Here is a 12,060-nt window from a genome sequence, read left to right on the forward strand (position 1 = left end):
GATGAGCTTCGAGTGCACTATGGTGTTGAACTCTGATCTTAAGTCAATGAACAGCATTCTCACATAGGTGTTCCTATTGTCCATGTGGGAGAGGGCAGTGTGGACTGTAATAGAGATTATGTCATCTGTGGATCAATTGGAGTGGGTCCAGGGTGTCTGGGATGATGGTGTTGATTTGAGCCATGACCAGCCTTTCAAAGCATTTCATGATTACAAATGTGAGTGCTACAGGGTGACAGTCATTTAGACAGGTACGTTGATATTCTTGGGCACAGGGACAATGGTGGTCTGCTTGAAACATGTAGTATTAATCTAATCAAATTGTAATGGTTGCGGCACAGTGGTCTAAGGCACTGCATTGCAGTGCTAGCTGTGCCACTAGAGATTCTGGGTTCGAGTCCAAGCTCTGTCGCAGCAGTCCGCAACTGGGAGGCCCATGGGGCGGCGCACAATTGGCCCAGCGTCGTCCGGGTTAGGGATGGTTTGGCCGGCAGGGATGTCCTTGTCTCATCACGCACTAGCAACTCCTGTGGCGGGCCGCTCGCAGTGCACGCTGACACAGTCGCCAGGTGTACGGTGTTTTCTCCGACACATTGGTGCGGCTGGCTTCCGGGTTGGATGGGCATTGTCAAGAAGCAGTGTGGCTTGGTTGGGCTGTGTTTCTCGACCTTCGCCTCTCCCGAGTCCATACGGGAGTTGCAGCGACGAGACAAGACACCAATTGGATACCATGAAATTGGGGAGAAAAAAGGAGTGAAAAATAAAAAGAAATAGTAAAAAACAAAAAAACATTAATGGTCGCATACACATGTTTAGCAGATGTTATTGCGGGTTATTGCGGGTTTAGCTAAATGCTTGTGTTCCTAGCTCCAACAGCTCCAACAGAGCAGTAATATCTAACAATACACAACCATACTTAGAAATATATTAATCAATCAATCAAATGTATTTATAAAGCCCACAAAGTGCTGTACAAAAACCCAGCCTAAAACCCCAAACAGCAAGCAATGCAGGTGTAGAAGCAAACTGGGTTAGGGAGAGGATACAGACTGGGTTAGGGAGAGGTTGAACATATCAGTGAAGACACTTGCCAGCTGGTCAGCACATGCTCTGGTATGCATCCTGTTAGCCTGGGCCTTGAGAGTGGAGCTTGAGCCAGGACCTTCACAGCCAAAGAGACAAAACAGTCACATACCGTGAGTTCTCCAACTGGGAGGATGGAGCAGATATCATTATGACTGAGTCTAGACCACTGGAAAACAAAATAAAATACTATTTGGCAGTCAATCTCGATCACAGTCAAACAAGCGGACCCGGCGCTGTTCTGCTATGGTGGCAGGCACAGAGATTTCAGTTCCCTGCGATCAGTAAACTTGCCAGTTAAGTCCTCAGCATCCCTGCTTTCAGTGCCCCATCCGATCGGACCTTCAGCGTGTGTCTATGTGTGGCTGAATTTTGGACGAGAGACGCTCCATGCTCAAGCCCTCCTCTGTGAGCGACATCCTCTTTCCCCAGGGGCATTTATTAAAGTGATGGCCTACAGCCTATATACTTTGTTCCTTTCATTAAAAAGTTCCTTTGTGTTTTAGCTCTGTTAGGCTATGTGTTGCATGAGATGTTTTGTTCTGTTTTGACAAACATGGTTTTGATACAACATGGAAACAAAGTATATTGTTTGATTATGTTTTTATTTAATTTTCATTCAAATGAAATCAAACTGTTTAAATAAAAGTCATTAACCTGGTTAAACTAAAATAAAGCTTAAATGAAATTATATGAATGGTATCTGTGTGCGGCAACATGTTATTTAATTATTATTACATACATTTATAATATTTGTTTTACTTTAGTGAGAAATTAACTAAATCAATAAAAAAAATCTAATTATATATTTTATGTCTTTATTCTGTGTAGGTCTGTAATATCCATGCATTTAGTAAAATAAAAGTGAAGGTGTCAGTATGCCTCTGTTATCGCAATATTGGCTTATCCATTCCAAACTTCTTAACTAGGTTATCTAGAAGATATCGGTAGGCTATGATACATTCTGTGACCACCCCGTAATGCCTTGAGTAATGAACGCCTGCCTAACAGTGTTGTGTACATGACAGGTTTGTGTAAAATATATGACCATCAATAAAAAAATATTTGTGCTAGAATTGTTTTTGATGTCCCAGTTTTCAGGGGCAGGTTAACTCTGTGGTGCTGAATTGACACCACCGCTGTCTAGCCATCTGTAATTCTTACTATTTGTGTACAGGCCAGGAGACGGTTTTTGGGCACAGTTTGTTACACACACACTGATTAAGTTTTAATAGCCTAATAAACAGTTATTCTCATGGTCATTCAACAGTATTCTAACCTGCAAGTTGCAAAGAAAATGCATTTAGGCCTGCCTTCCTCTGTCCGTATGTCACTAACTACTTCAATAAAATAATTCTGTATTGTGCATGATGTATCCGAAACACAGTGGAAGTCTCCATGTCTCTAGCTAATCTTTTGTAGCTAATATTTTGTATTTTTCAGCAAAGGCTGGTTATAAGATAACTCTTCAAAATTTAGCCACTGTTAGCTCAGCTGACACTATAGGCCTATCTATTTTACATTTCGCCAATGTGCTCACCAGGGATGTGGTAAATTGTAAATGATTCTTGCTGTTAGGTCGCTAAGCTATTTTTTGTTTTGTCAGTGCAACCTGTAATTTAGACTGGTTTATACACTGCTCAAAAAAATAAAGGGAACACTTAAACAACACAATGTAACTCCAAGTCAATCACACTTCTGTGAAATCAAACTGTCCACTTAGGAAGCAACACTGATTGACAATAAATTTCACATGATGTTGTGCAAATGGAATAGACAACAGGTGGAAATTATAGGCAATTAGCAAGACACCCCCAATAAAGGAGTGGTTCTGCAGGTGGTGACCACAGACCACTTCTCAGTTCCTATGCTTCCTGGCTGATGTTTTGGTCACTTTTGAATGCTGGCGGTGCTTTCACTCTAGTGGTAGCATGAGACAGAGTCTACAACCCACACAAGTGGCTCAGGTAGTGCAGCTCATCCAGGATGGCACATCAATGCGAGCTGTGGCAAGAAGGTTTGCTGTGTCTGTCAACGTAGTGTCTAGAGCATGGAGGCGCTACCAGGAGACAGGCCAGTACATCAGGAGACGTGGAGGAGGCCGTAGGAGGGCAACAACCCAGCAGCAGGACCGCTACCTCCGCCTTTGTGCAAGGAGGAGCAGGAGGAGCACTGCCAGAGCCCTGCAAAATGACCTCCAGCAGGCCACAAATGTGCATGTGTCTGCTCAAATGGTCAGAAACAGACTCCATGAGGGTGGTATGAGGGCCCGACGTCCACAGGTGGGGGTTGTGCTTACAGCCCAACACCGTGCAGGACATTTGGCATTTGCCAGAGAACACCAAGATTGGCAAATTCGCCACTGGCGCCCTGTGCTCTTCACAGATGAAAGCAGGTTCACACTGAGCACATGTGACAGACGTGACAGAGTCTGGAGACGCCGTGGAGAACATTCTGCTGCCTGCAACATCCTCCAGCATGACCGGTTTGGCGGTGGGTCAGTCATGGTGTGGGGTGGCATTTCTTTGAGGGGCCGCACAACCCTCCATGTGCTCGCCAGAGGTAGCCTGACTGCCATTAGGTACCGAGATGAGATCCTCAGACCCCTTGTGAGACCATATGCTGGTGCGGTTGGCCCTGGGTTCCTCCTAATGCAAGACAATAGTAGTTGTCGAGGGTGCAACAAGCACGTCCGGTGAACAGGTCAGGGTTCCGTAGCCGCAGGCAGAACAGTGGGAACTGGAGCAGCAGCATAGACAGGTGGACTGGGGACAGCAAGGAGTCATCATGCCAGGTAGTCCCGAGGCATGGTCCTAGGGCTCAGGTCCTCCGAGAGAAAGAAAGAAAGAGAGAATTAGAGAGAGCATATTTAAATTCACACAGGACACCGGATAAGACAAGAGAATACTCCAGATGTAACAGACTGACCCTAGTCCCCCGACACATAAACTACTGCAGCATAAATACTGGAGGCTGAGACAGGAGGGATCAGAAGACACTGTGGCCCCATCTGATGATACCCCTGGACAGGGCCAAACAGGCAGGATATAACCCCACCCACTTTGCCAAAGCACAGCCCCCACACCACTAGAGGGATGTCTACAACCACCAACTTACCGTCCGAAGACAAGGCCGAGTATAGCCCACAAAGATCTCCGCCATGGCACAACCCAAGGGGGGGCGCCAACCCAGACAGGAAGACCACGTCAGTGACTCAACCCACTCAAGTGACGCACCCCTCCCATGGAAGGCATGGAAGAACACCAGTAAGTCAGTGACTCAGTCCCTGTAATAGTGTTAGAGGCAGAGAATCCCAGTGGAAAGAGGGGAACCGGCAAGGCAGAGACAGCAAGGGCGGTTCGTTGCTCCAGCCTTTCCGTTCACCTTCACACTCCTGGGCCAGACTATACTTAATCATAGGACCTACTGAAGAGAAGTCTTCAGTAAAGACTTAAAGGTTGAGATTGAGTCTGCGTCTCTCACATGGGTAGGCAGACCATTCCATAAAAATGGAGCTCTATAGGAGAAAGCCCTACCTCCAGCCGTTTGCTTAGAAATTCTAGGGACAATTAGGAGGCCTGCGTCTTGTGACCGTAGCGTACGTGTAGGTATGTACGGCAGGACCAAATCGGAAAGATAGGTAGGAGCAAGCCCATGTAATGCTTTGTAGGTTAGCCTCTACGGGCCACGGGGGCAGTATTGAGAATTTTGAAAGAAATATGTGCCCATTTTTAACTGCCTCCTACACCAACTCAGAAGCTAGGATATGCATATTATTAACACATTCGGATAGAAAACACTCTGAATTTTCTAAAACAGTTTGAATGGTGTCTGTAAGTATAACAAAACTCATATTGCAGGCAAAAACCTGTGAAAAATAGATTAAAAAAAATGAGAATTTTGTGACTGTACTATTTAGTGTCATTGTTTTAAAGATACCACAGTGAGAAAGGATTCAGTTCGCAACTCCTACTGCTTCCACTAGATGTCAACGATCTTTAGAAAGTTGTTGGAAGCATCTGTCATGAATACAGACCGAATTAGAAAGCTTACAAGTTGACACGTCATCACTTCATTTTTTGCGCCTGCGCATGAATCTGAGAAGAGTGCCTTTGTCATTATCGTTTATTCTAGACACTTGATAGGTTGTGTGAAAATATTACTGATGTTTACTGATGTTTCACGTTAAAAATGGAACAAAAGATTAGTGCTAAACAACGTTTGACATTTTTAAACAAACGTAAATAGATTATTTACTAGGTTTTCTTTAGCTTTTCGACGTGACTTTACACTGCCCACCTCATTTTGTGGGAGCCTACTGAACGCTAACTATTTGGACATAAATTATGAACTTTGTCAAAAGAAACCACATTTGTTCTGGACCTGGGATCTCTGGCAGCGCCTTCTGATGGAGATAATCAAAGGTAAGGGGATATTTAGAATGTTATTATCGATATTAGATGATGCTAATGCTAACGGTATAGCTTAGCTTAGCTTAGCATATAGCTTATTGTTGTTAGCATAGTACCCAGTTTATGCAAAATGTGATTTCCCAGTAAAGTTATTTTGAGATCTGGCCATTCGGTAGCAATTACGAGATGATAATATATTATTCTTTGAATGACAATATTATAATTTACCAATGTTTTCGAATAGTAATTCCGTGATTTGTAATGCTGGATTCACTGGGTGCATTCGAGCCGAAAAAAATTCTGAATTTCACCGCGACTGTAAATGCTGTTTTTGGATATAAATATGAACTTGATGGAACTAAAAATGCATGTATTGTATAACATAATGTCCTATGAGTGTCATCTGATGCAGATTGTCAAAGGTAAGTGCATAATTCTAGCTAGTTTTCTGTCTGTTGATGCCCTTCTTTGAATTGGCTAAACATTACACGCAGCTATTGTCAATGTACTCTCCTCACATAACCTAACTTTATGCATTCTCCGTAATGCCTCTGAAAATCGGACAGCGTGGTTAGATTTAGGAGATATATCTTTCAAATGGAGGAAAATAGTTGATTATTTGATTTTTTGAAATGATTACTCTTGCAGTTTTGAATTCCCCGCCATGGTCACATGACAATGAATCCCAATACCGGGATAAGATCGGGATAAGATCCTCAACAGGTTAGCAATAAAACCTTGAAATCAGCCCTTGCCTTAACAGGAAGACAGTGTAGGGAGGCTAGCACTGGAGTAATATGATCACATTTTTTGGTTCTAGTCAGGATTCTAGCAGCCGTATTTAGCACTAACTGAAGTTTGTTTAGTGCTTTATCCGGGTAGCCGGAAAGTAGAGCATTGCAGTAGTCCAGCCTAGAAGTAACAAAAGCATGGATACATTTTTCTGCATCATTTTTGGACAGAAAGTTTCAGATTTTTGCAATGTTACGTAGATGGAAAAAAGCTGTCCGGAAAAAAGCTGTCCTTGAAACAGTCTTGATATGTTCTTCAAAAGAGAGATCAGGGTCCAGAGTAACGCCGAGGTCCTTCACAGTTTTATTTGAGACGACTGTACAACCATACAGATTAATTGTCAGATTCAACAGAAGATCTCTTTGTTTCTTGGGACCTAGAACAAGCATCTCTGTTTTGTCCGAGTTTAAAAGTAGAACGTTTGCAGCCATCCACTTCCTTATTTCTGAAACACAGACTTCTAGCGAGGGCAATTTTGGGGCTTCACCATGTTTCATTGAAATGTACAGCTGTGTGTCGTCCGCATAGCAGTGAAATTTAACATTATGTTTTCGAATGACATCCCCAAGAGGTAAAATATATAGTGAAAACAATAGTGGTCCTAAAACGGAACCTTGAGGTACACCGAAATTTACAATTGATTTGTCAGAGGACAAACCATTCACAGAGACAAACTGATATCTTTCCGACAGAGAAGATCTAAACCAGGCCAGAACTTGTCCATGTAGACCAATTTGGGTTTCCAATCTCTCCAAAAGAATGTGGTGGTCGATGGTATCAAAAGCAGCACTAAGATCTAGGAGCACGAGGACAGATGCAGAGCCTCGGTCTGACGTCATTAAAAGGTCATTTACCACCTTCACAAGTGCAGTCTCAGTGCTATGATGGGGTCTAAAACCAGACTGAAGCGTTTCGTATACATTGTTTGTCTTCAGGAAGGCAGTGAGTTGCTGCGCAACAGCTTTTTCTAAAATTTTTGAGAGGAATGGAAGATTCGATATAGGCCGATAGTTTTTTAAATAATTTCTGGGTCAAGATTCGGCTTTTTCAAGAGAGGCTTTATTACTGCCACTTTTAGGGAGCAGACGTGACACATGGCATACTTGAAGAAAATGTTAATTGATCTGTATGTGGTGAAGAGCAAGATGTTGCCGATGGACGGAGAGCAATATTAAGGGTCTGACCAATGCAACCACCGTTTGGGGAGAGATAACCAAATGTGTCCAAAAACCGAAATAACCATTTCTTGAATTTAAAGAAAGGTTTAGAGCAGGTGTGGTAAGACACATTGGGTTACCCGACATTGAAGATGAAGATGCAGTCAATTCCTCCAAAAATGGGGCAATCACACATCAGTAGATACAATCCATACATGATAATTTGCGCAGAACTTTTGTTTCCACAACTACTGACTGGGAGAGACAAAACTATGGCGTAATTGTTTACAGGTTGTCAGGACAGAGACATCAGTCAACATAATAAACCGTCTGTTATCAGAGTTGTGCAGGTTCTGAGTGAAACCAACAACATTACTTGTTCAGCAGAAGAGAAACCGGTAGGCTACTATTCGAAGAAACTGGATATGTGGCGTTGGGATGGGGTCCCTGTCTCAGAGCTATGCAGGCTCTTACGTCGCTGTGTCAATGGTGGCATCGCTTGTTCTCGACCAACATCTTACCATCAAGTGTCCACATACTGGTCATACTCTTTTGACAATGAATGAAGCTACTGTCACGTTCTGACCAGTAAAGGGGTTATTTGTTATTGTAGTTTGGTCAGGACGTGGCAGGGGGGTATTTGTTTTATGTGGTTTGGGGTGTGTGGTTAGTGTTTTCCGGGGTATGTTCTATGTTAGTATATTTCTATGTTCTAGTCTAGTATTTTTAGTTCTGTTTAGTTTATTGATTTGGCCTTCAATTGGAGGCAGCTGTTCTTCGTTGCCTCTGATTGAAGGTCCTATATAGAGGGGTGTGTTTTGTTTGGGTTTTGTGGGAAGTTGTGATTGCATAGCTGTGTTTAGCCTGTAATCCTGTTCGTTTGTACGTTTTCTTAAGTGTTCAAAATAAATATATAATGAGCACTAAACCCGCTGTGCTTTGGTCCACTTACTACGACGACCGTTACAGCTACAGAGGTCACAGCTGCTCATTGGAACAAGTGGTCGACGGTGTTGCTATCTCCTAACATCATGATACAACGTGGCACACCATGTAATCCAGCTACTCTGACTCTTCCTCCAGATACCACATTACTTGAACATGACTGTTGTGATTTGGTTTTGGATCAGCTCTCTGATGGGTTTACTAAGAGTCATCCGTTGGAAAACCCTAATGTTTATCTTATACACAGACAGTTCAAGCATTGTGGAGGGAGGTGAGAGGAAGGCAGGCTGGGCAGTTACTACAATGGACAATGTGATAGTGACAGGCTCGTTACCTTTAAAAAAAACACCTTTATTTAACCAGGTAGGCCAGTTGAGAACAAGTTCTCATTTACAACTGCGACCTGGTCAAGATAAAGCAAAGCAGTGCGACACAAACAACACAGAGTTACACATTGAATAAACAAACATAGTCAATAACACAATAGAAAAAGTAAATATACAGTGTATGCAAATAAGGTAGGATAAGGCAATAAATATGCCATAGTGGCGAAATAATTACAATATAGCAATTAAACACTAGAGTGATAGATGAATGTACAAGTAGAGATACTGGGGTGCAAAGGAGCAAAATAAAGAAATAATGATATGGGGATGAGGTAGCTGGATGGGCTATTTACAGATGGGCTATGTACAGGTGCAATGATCTGTGAGCTGCACTGACAACTGGTGCTTAAAGTTAGTGAGGGAGATATGAGTCTCAAGCTTCAGTGATTTTTGCAGTTCGTTCCAGTCATTGGCAGCAGAGAACTGGATGGAAAGGCGGCCAAAGGAAGAATTGGCTTTGGGGGTGACCAGTGAAATATACCTGCTGGAGCGCGTGCTACGGGTGGGTGCTGCTATGGTGACCAGTGAGTTGAGATAAGGCAGGGCTTCACCTAGCAAAGACTTATAGATGACCTGGAGCCAGTGGGTTTGGTGACAAATATGAAGCGAGGGCCAGCCAACGACAGCATACAGGTCGCAGTGGTGGGTAGTAAATGGGGCTTTGGTGACAAAACAGATGGCACTGTGATAGACGGCATCCAATTTGCTGAGTAGAGTGTTGGAAGCTATTTTTTAAATGACATCTCCGAAGTCAAGGATCGGTAGGTTAGTCAGTTTTACGAGGATATATTTGACAGCATGAGTGAAGAATGCTTTGTTGCGAAATAGGACGCTGATTCTAGATTTAATTTTGGATTGGAGATGCTTAATGTGAGTCTGGAAGGAGAGTTTACATTCTAACCAGACACCTAGGTATTTGTAGCTGTCCACATATTCTAAGTCAGAACCATCCAGAGTAGTGATGTTGGACGGGCGGGCAGGTGTGGGCAGCGATCGGTTGAAGATCTTGCAGTTGGAGGCCACAGAAGGAGAGTTGTATGGCATTGAAGCTCGTCTGGAGTGTACAAAGAAGGGCCAGAAGTATACAGAATGGTGTCGTCTGTGTAGAGGTGGATCAGAGAATCACCAGGAGCAAGAGCAACATCATTGAGAGAAGAGAGTCGGCCCGAGAATTGAACCCTGTGGCACCCCCATAGAGACTGCCAGAGGTCCGGACAACAGGCCCTCCGATTTGACACATTGAATTCCATCTGAGAAGTATTTGGTGAACCAGGCGAAGCAATCATTTGAGAAACCAAGGCTGTTGAGTCTGCCGATAAGAATGTGGTGATTGACAGTCGAAAGCCTTGGCCAGGTCAATGAATACAGCTGTACAGTATTGTCTCTTATCGATGGCGGTTATGATATTGTTTAGTACCTTGAGCATGGCTGAGGTGCACCCATAACCAGCTCGGAAACCATATTGCATAGTGGAGAAGGTACGGTTGGATTTGAAATGGTCGGTGTTGTGTTTGTTAACTTTGCTATCGAAGACCTTAGAAAGGCAGGGTAGGATAGATATAGGTCTGTAGCAGTTTGGGTCTAGAGGGTCTCCCCCTTTGAAGAGGGGGATGACCGCAGCAGCTTTCCAATCTTTGGGGATCTCAGACGATACGAAAGAGGTTGAACAGGCTAGTAATAGGGGTTTCAACAATTTCGGTGGATAATTTTAGAAAGAGAGGGTCCAGATTGTCTAGCCATGCTGCTTTGTAGGGGTCCAGATTTTGCAGCTCTTTCAGAACATCAGCTATCTGTATTTGGGTAAAGGAGAAATGGGGAGGCTTGGGCAAGTTGCTGTGGGGGGTGCAGGGCTGTTGACTGGGGTAGCGGTAGCCAAGTGGAAAGCATGGCAAGCCGTAGAAAAATGCTTATTGAAATTCTCAACTATTGTGGATTTATCGGTGGTGACAGTGTCTCCTAGCCTCAGTGCAGTGGGCAGCTGGGAGGAGGTGTTCTTATTCTCCATGGACTTTACATTGTACCAGAACTTTTTGGAGTTTTTACTACAAGATGCAAATTTCTGTTTGAAAAAGATAGCCTTTGCTTTCATAACTGCGTGTGCATATTGGTTCACAACTTCCCTGAAAAGTTGCATATCGCTGGGGCTATTCGATGCTAATGCAGTACGCCACAGGATGTTTTTGTGCAGGAACATCAGTACAGGTGGCGGAATTGGTGGCTTTGAGAGAAGCATGCAAACAGGCTGAAGGAAAAACAGCTAATATCTACACAGATTCAAGGTATGATTTTGGAGGGGAAAGAATGGAAAAACAGAGGATTCATGACATCACTGATAGGTGATGGCTCTACTGAATGCTCTCCAGTTACCTGGACAAGTTGCGATTTTGAAAATGAACGCACATGGAAAAATCTTTACAGACGAAAGTACCTGGCTGACAGAGCTGCCAAGGCAGCTGCCGAGAGAACATCCCTATCACCTAAATTGATTAGGAAATACACTTTGGATACATTGCAACACATTAGAGACATGCAAAAGCAGTGAACCAAAAGATTAAGTGTGGGAATGGATGGCTGCAGAGTGCAAACTCAATCAAGAAGGTCTGTGGAAATACAACCTGATATGTGTAGCACCAAATGCACTCTTACCCTACTTGGTGACACAGATCCACTCTTTGGGACACATTGGTGTGGACAAGATAGTTTATCGTTTTGTGGGCAAATGGTGGAATCCTGGTGTGCGGAAAGAGGCTGAAGCTGTCGGGGCGAATTGCAACATTTGTATGGAAAACAACACCAAGGGATGAGTGAAAGTACAGACACGACGAGCGCCTGCCCCACCAGGATCCTTCAGACATCTACAACTTGACTACATCACACTGCCCAAATGAAAAGGACAGGAAGATGTGCTGGTTGTTGTTGATCGTTTCTCATGATGGGTTGAAGCCTATCCTACTAAGAAGGGAACCGCACAACACACAGCTAAAATTTTGATTCAAGAAATTATAGACAGACAAGTAAAATAGGTGTGGAAAATAACTCCCGAGTGGGGACATGACATAGTACCAAGACAGTGGGTGATGGTAAAAAAATATCTAACAGACACATTAGGGCAAAAATGGGAAGGTCCTTATCAAGTTTTGCTCATAACGAGGTCAGCAGTAAAAGTCCAGGGAAAATCACTCATTGCAAGGTTGTCCATTTTGATGACAAAGCAGAGCCTGGAGAATAAAGAACTGATTGATTAGCAATCGGGGCCAATCTCGGGTGAAGAAGCATAGTAAGATG

Source organism: Salmo trutta, chromosome 33 (genome assembly GCF_901001165.1).
Source record: "Salmo trutta chromosome 33, fSalTru1.1, whole genome shotgun sequence".
In the NCBI taxonomy this organism is placed as follows: Eukaryota; Metazoa; Chordata; class Actinopteri; order Salmoniformes; family Salmonidae; genus Salmo; species Salmo trutta.